At 42.7% G+C, this 7,581-nt stretch overlaps 1 pseudogene across 1 annotated transcript; it reads left to right on the forward strand.

Annotated features, from left to right (window-relative positions):
* Positions 1 to 4,238: 4,238 nt before the first annotated feature.
* Positions 4,239 to 5,389, forward strand: LOC118964908 (chromaffin granule amine transporter-like; annotated as a pseudogene). Its single transcript, XR_005052155.2, has 2 exons — positions 4,239 to 4,377; positions 4,760 to 5,389. The product of XR_005052155.2 is annotated as a chromaffin granule amine transporter-like (transcript).
* Positions 5,390 to 7,581: the final 2,192 nt, after the last annotated feature.

Raw genomic sequence — 7,581 nt, forward strand, 5'->3', positions numbered from 1 at the left:
GCAGGACTTAAATAGAGCAACAGGAGGGTGAGTTGACCACTTGTACCCATTGTGGATCTGCAGGATGCATCTGAAGGTAAGATGTCTTGGCTCAGGTCAAATTGCACTCTAGGCCTCCCGAGTGGCGCAACACTCTAAGGCACTGTATTGCTTGAGGCGCCACTACAGATCCGGGTTTGATCCCGGGCGGTGTCGCAGCCAGCTGCGCCCGTGAGATCCATGAGGCGACGCACAATTGGCCCGGCGTCGTCCGGGTTAGGGGAGGGTTTGGCTGGCCGGGATGTCCTTGTCCCATTGCACTCTAGCTACTCCTGTGGTGGGCCGGGCACATGCACGCTGACACGGTCACCAGTTGTACTGTGTTTCCTCTGACACATTGGTGTGGCTGGCTTCTGGGTTAAGCAAGCAGTGTGTCAAGAAGCAGTGCAACTTTGCAGGGTCATGCTTGGGGGGATGCATGGCTCTCGACCTTTGCCTCTCCCAAGTCCATACTGGAGTTGCAGAGATGGGACAAGACTAACTACCAATTGGACATCACTAAAAAGTAAACAAAAAATGTTGGACTCTAGGGATGCTCGATACTTTTCTATAGGCCTAATTAAAATTGATGAAGGGTGAGGCTAATCAATCGTATAAATGTTCATTTTAGTTTGTTCTGTAATCATTAAAGCACTCCAAATAATGAATGGAATATGACTCAAACCTGAATTGTAATGTTACCCATTGCTTTGTTCCCACCAGTTATGCATGGTAACCAAAGGATATATGATGCGTCATAATAATGCCTGAAGGTAAGAGTAAGCTATATGCAAACCTGATGTTCAGAAATGATCAACTTAATGCATATTCACCTCTATTACTGGAAAGTATTGTGATTTTCATAGCAGATTGGTGTAACGTAATATGCTGGGAGTCAGGGGCAGGTGCAGAAGGTGAGTTTAATAATGAATCGAAGCAGATTGACAAAATGTGAGAAGCGTACAGAACGTGAGAGAAAACAATACTACCTAGTAACTGCTGTCAACTGAGGGCTAAATAAAGGGTGAGTAATCAAGGAGATAATGATGACCAGGTGTGCGTAATGATTGTTGCCAGGGCCGGTGGCGACGCCAAGCGCTGGAGAGAGGGAGCGGACACTTGTTGTTGACTAGCATGTTCTGTAAGGAGAAAGGACGGAGCTGTGCGATCAAACGTATGTTTGAAATATGGACCAGTCCTTATTTACAGTTGAGCACCACAGCAGGCAAGCAGGCTACACTTGACCTTGATCAGAACAGAACACAGCAGGCAGGGCTCTGAGAGGGCCCTGGAGGAAGTCTAATCCTATTGCTGAGAGACAAAAACACCATCCTCAGAGCCAAATGTCTCTCCAGAAATACCATGCCTGACCATCCAGGCAGCAGCCACCAGCTCACTCCATTAGCTACCACAATTAAAGTAGCCCTGGCTGGGCATCCCAGCTTATTAAATTGAAACGGATGGTGCATTAGTGGTAGCTGCAGGTCAGGGAAAGGTAACATTAGAGGTAATACACACAGAGAGATGAGACCCCTTCAGATCAGTTACTATTGCAGTTTTATATTTTGAGATGAAAAGAGTAAACCTGATGTACACTGTCATGACTGGCCTGTTCGGGTCAGGTTACCGTAGACCATAATCCTACAGCGATATCTCTCACACCCACCAGCGGGAGAGAGATAGAGAGTTATGGAGGTGGGGGGTTTCATTACACCTCCCACCCATTGTAAATCTTAAGGCAGCAGACAAAATCCCCTTTGTCCTCTCAGTATGGAGGGATGGAATGTATGATGGGCCTATGGAGAATCTACCTCTGAATAGTAACATGTAATAAATGGACTTTGGGACAATATGTTTCGTGGCAATAGATGGAATATGAAATGATATGAGTGTCATTTTTGTTATGTTATTAAAAGTTAAATGACGACGTTATAACGAAAACATTATAACTTGAAGAGTTTTCACACTCATGTACTTGAGGTTTGCATACTGTACGTTGTGTGGAAAATGTCCAGATCAAAGAGAATGTATTTGTAAAGATGTAATGTGAAGTTAGTTGTCTAAATTGGATCTGAGTAAAATCCAGACCTTGCATCGTAGCTAGTTACGACCAGAGAACTTGCCCTAAAGGTGGAAACGCCAATTTCTGACCCGAGGGTATAAAACACATGAGTTCAGAGCTAATATAGCAGACTAAGCAACCACAAGCTCCAGCCAATGTCCGAATTAGTTGCATACCTAAAATTCAACACAAGGTTGAAGAAGACAAAGGAACCTGAAGAGGGTTAAACCAAGGCCTCATACCTTTTAAAGGGTTAATATATTGTGCTATGATAAACTCTGTGTGTGTGTGTGTTAAAACCTGTTTCGAGTGTTGTGCCCTTCAGACACTATCAGAAGACTGAAACCGCCTACAGTACGTTCATACTCCTCCTGTCTGGGACCCACCATGGTTATCTGAGGTTCTGAAAAGACAAGGCTGCCGCAAGCCTGATGAAAACAGCCACCTGTCAGAAGATGCTTGGACTCGTTCACCTTGTTATGACTCTATACTTGTGATGGAAGGTCAAGTTTCTGTCAACCCACTTCTGAGCTTTTAATTGCTGATAAGATGGTTGCTGCTATCAGGGGGAGGTTAGATTTATTAAAATGTTGTTGTCAGGGAAACTCACGCAAGGAGGACTGGGAGAGAGGCTCTATGAGTTACAGGATGTCTTAGACATTTTGCACAACCTGGGGAGAGCTATTATGTACTGTACTCTGTACCAACTTCTGCATACAATTGTATTACTATAGGAGTATTCTAATACTTAAACAAAGAGTCTGTGTTTCCTTTCCATTACTAATGTATGTTTGATAATTATACAGACCTGATCATCTGTTGAAGAAATTGACCAACAAAACCTTTTTACAATCTATGCTACGGATGAGTAACTGTGTCTAAGAGGGTGAATTCAAGCAGGACCACCGGGTCACCACTCTCCAAGGAATCGTGTGTCTCAACTACTTTCATTCCCACACTGGAACCATCTCCACGGCTGATTAGCCGTCCTCTGAAGAACCCTTTTCAGAGCAAGGACGAGGAAACATTCCACTAAGAGTAAGGACACTGACATCGTGAGGACAAACAGAGAGTTACACCTGGCAACCGAAGGTGTGCTGTCATCAGAGAAGTCAGAACGCGGTCCACGAAGAGGCACCCCATCAGAGACGTTCAAAACTGAATTACATCATTATATTCTGACCCATTAGAGCGGCAGTTCGGGGCAAGGTTAGGGTTCAAATAAGCATCGTTGACAACTGTACCCAAGTGCGGTTTTCTCTCGTGCACACTCTCTCTCTCTTTTGAAATCCACATTTTGTAACACGTGTCATATTGTGTTGGCCTGCTAGGAACCTGTTTCATTGTACTAAGTTCTAATCAATAGCCTAGACTGTGTGTTTATGTATCTTATATTATCATTTTAGCTTGTTAGTAAATAAATGATCAACTCAATTGGTGTGGTATTGACTTATTTAGTGAGACTCGCGAATTAGTGAGACTCGCGAATTCCCGAATTATGCGACGTTCAGAATGAGACTGTAAAGGAAATTAATTAATTAGCAACTGTTGTAAAATCGATATTCTGATATTCTTTGAGTTAATTTGGAAAGTAGAAACTCAATAAAGCCAAAACCCTCCCATTGTGCACCAGGTTAATGAGTTAATAATTACCTGATTCATTTCATCACGTAATTAACCGTTAATCATTCAATGAGCAGCAGTCGTCACATTAATCAATACAACATTACGACAGCACTCTTAGAAAAAAATGTGCAATCTAGAACCTAAAAGGGTTCTTCAGCTGTCCCCATAGGAAAACCATTTTAATAACCCTTTTTGGTTCTAGGTAGAACTTTTTTTGGTTCCATGTAAAAAACCTTTCCACAGAGGGAACCCAAAATGGAACCCAAAATGGTTCTACCTGGAACCAAAAAGCATGCTCCTATGGGGACAGCCAAATAACCCTTTTGGAACCCTTTTTTCTAAGAGTGTAGTTTGTGTGTAGTTAGTTTAGGACAAACTCAAATGTAGTGGTGTAACGATAATACAGACACAGTGGAGACCTTGTGACTAAATTGGTAATCAAATGTTAATATTTTCAAATATGTTTTAAATATCAACATATCTGTTTCTTATCCAAAAAAAGGGAACTGTTCTGTAGCTATTGTCCCAGGGAACGTGGAGAGCTATGTCGCTGTTCAACCCCTTGGTGTGGGCGCGAGAGTTGCTACGACAGAGCAGAAGCTCCTCCAGACTGGTGCTGGTGGTCGTGTGTGTTGCCCTGCTACTGGATAACATGCTGCTTACTGTTGTCGGTGAGTCCAGACAACTCACACACACACACACACACACGTACACACATACACACACTTTAAAATGTGCATGTAGTTGTGTACCTTAGATTGGATAGTGATATTTGTATTGAAAAAGGCACGTCACCCATTTTAATATTTAGCTGCAGGGCCAACAATGCAGCTAGCGTGACCATAGCATTTGCCTTTAACTGGCCTGACATCTAGACCCCACAGAGAATAACTTGGGTTGACAGAGAGCAGCGCGACCACATTCCCCCTCATGGAGTAGATCCACTGTGCCTCCCCGGCACTGAGACAAAAGGGTTCCCTCCTTTCCTTTCGCCTGCCTTTTAAATGCACAGTCTCCCACAAACCCAAATGTGTCGTCTCTCCTCTCTCGCAGTGCCCATCATCCCAACGTTTTTACATGCCCTGGATCCCCCTACACAGGACACCTTCATCCAGCATGCAGAGGCTCTCTGAGGAGGGCTTCACATTGACCTCAGTCCACTCCTTATACGACAACACTTCCTACAGCATCAGCTGCTCTGAGAGCAACCTGTCTGAGGCCCTCCTCTTCAACATCTCCAGAAACTCCAGCCAGGTGAAAGGCAGCACATGCCAGGAGGACAGTGCCTTCTTGGACAAGGAGAATGTTCGTGTGGGACTCCTCTTTGCCTCCAAGGCTCTGGTGCAGCTTCTGATCAATCCCTTCGTGGGTCCCCTGACCAACAGGTTCATGTTCTGGCTTCACAGCAAGTGTTTTTGTGTGTGTGACAAAATCACAGCTAGCTAGGACAGTGTTCAACTTTGCATTTATTGAAAATGATTAAATACAATACACACTGGTTCTAATCTTATCCTTATCTTTTCCCTCAAGAGTTGGACATCACATACCAATGTTTGCTGTCTTTATCATCATGTTTGTTTCAACAATAAGTATGCGTGCCTGACACTGACACACACTTCTAACTTGTTACACACAGTTGATAATGAGATATAATTGAGGTAGTAATCTCTAATATACATACCATGACTGTTTCACAACTCCAATTGCGTCATCTTTAGATTTGATTTTATCTTACCACAGTGCAGTCATGGTAACGGAGGTTGTGTCCTGTGGTTGTCAGTGTTTGCCTTCTCATGTGCATGCGCCTTGTTGTTTTTTGCTCGCTCTCTTCAGGGAATTGGTTCCTCTTTCTCCTCCTGTGTTTCACAAAAACCTCCCCAGTGTTGTAATAGAATATGAACCATTTTGTCCGAGCATCTTAACGTCTAAGTGAAAAGCATGTCTTCTCCCGTAAGACTGGGAATGTTGGCCAGTGTGTACACAAGTAATGAGGAGAGAGGCGTAGCTATGGGGATCGCACTGGGTGGACTGGCCGTGGAGGTTCTCGGTAAGTTACTCCCCTTTTTTATTTTTTATTTGACCTTTATTTAACTAGGCAAATCAGTTAAGGGCAAAGTCTTATTTACAATGACAGATTACCAAAAGGCAAAAGGCGGGACGGGGGCCTGAGATAAAAAAAATTAAAAAAATACAATATAAATATAGGACAAAGCACACATTACAACAAGAGAGACAACACAACACTACATACAGAGAGACCTAAGACAACAACATAGCAAGGCAGCGACACATGACAACACAACACGGTAGCAGCACAAAACGTGGTACAAACATTATTGGGCACAGACAACAGCACAAAGGGCAAGAAGTTAGAGACAACAGTGTAACGGTGTGAAATACTGCCAGAAAGGCTTAGATTAAGAAAGGAGAAAGGAGATCCTGGTGGTCCTGTGTGGCTCAGTTGGTAGAGCATGGCACTTGTAAGTTGTGCGGTCAATTACCACTGTGGCCACCCATACGAAATTGTACCGTATGCACACATTACTACTGTAAGATGCTTTGGATAAAAGCATCTGCTAAATAGCAAATGGTTACGACGAAACGTATCTTACACTAACACATGCCAAATGTGAAATCATTATGTGGAATACATGTATAATCAAGGACTTTTTCTTGAAAATGTCTTTGACAGTTGGAGCGCCATTTGGAAGTGTGATGTATTCATTTGTGGGGAAGACTGCTCCTTTCTTGATCTTGGCCTTTCTGGCAGTATTTCAGTATTTCCGTTTATCTGTTACACTTTACATTACAGTGACCTTATTACAGTGTAATTATTCCTGTAATTACAGTGTAAGAAGTATTGTAATTACTCAGTGCAGTGTAATAATGAGCAATAACAATTATCATTACACTTGTACAGTAAAGTCTGTACTTATAATGTACTTTGCATTACTTAGGCTTAGGGTCAGGCCAACGTTAGGGTTATGGTTAGGTACAGTGTAATATGGGAAATTACTATACTTGTTGTTACACTGTAATTACATGATACACAGTAATAAGAACACTAATGTCAAGTGTTACCAGATTATCTGTTGTGGCTACCAGTCAGAATGAACAGTTTAGACAGGCAAGCTGTTTGTATTGTTCGGAGAGGACAAGGTATATTCTAGGAATGTTCCTTAATGCCAACTGACTGACTCTCTAAACACACAGTGTTACATCTCTGCCATCAAAGATTTCACCAGATGTGAGTATACTTTTCACCTTTTCTTTCAAGATAAAAGATTTAAAAAATAAATGTAACCCAGCCACAAAATGAACATAACTGACTTGATCAAATCAAAAAATGGGGCTTTATCTCAATTCATCTTTCCTTGAGTCCTCAAATGCTATCTCCCACCTCTTTCACAAAACCATTAGAGAAGAAGGCCTGGGGAGGGACTTTGGACCTTCTCTTCCAATACTATAGACTAGAAGGCGAGGAGCTAGGGTGTGAGGAACCGCGGAAATACAAATTCGGATTGAGCCAGAGTGTGTACCAATCAGTGTCGTTTAAGATGCACCGAACAGAAGCCACCATTGCATTAAATTACACGTTGTCTTATTTTATAATGTTGACATTTCAGAGGTCTCCTCCCTCACGCTAGAAAAAACAAGACATTTTTCCTGTCTCCTCCGGCTTAACATTTCACATTAACTTACAGAGTGTAGATGGCACTCCTTTGCTGACCCTACTGAAGGACCCCTACATTCTCATTTGTGCAGGTGAGTCTGGGACTTGACTGTCAGAATAACAAACCAAAGAGTAAGGCTAAACACAGAGGAAATGTCCCTAATGTCAATCTATTCCCTGTTAGTGCACTACTTTTGACCAG

Source organism: Oncorhynchus mykiss, chromosome 6 (assembly GCF_057628025.1).
Source record: "Oncorhynchus mykiss isolate SJ-2025 chromosome 6, ASM5762802v1, whole genome shotgun sequence".
Taxonomy (NCBI): Eukaryota; Metazoa; Chordata; class Actinopteri; order Salmoniformes; family Salmonidae; genus Oncorhynchus; species Oncorhynchus mykiss.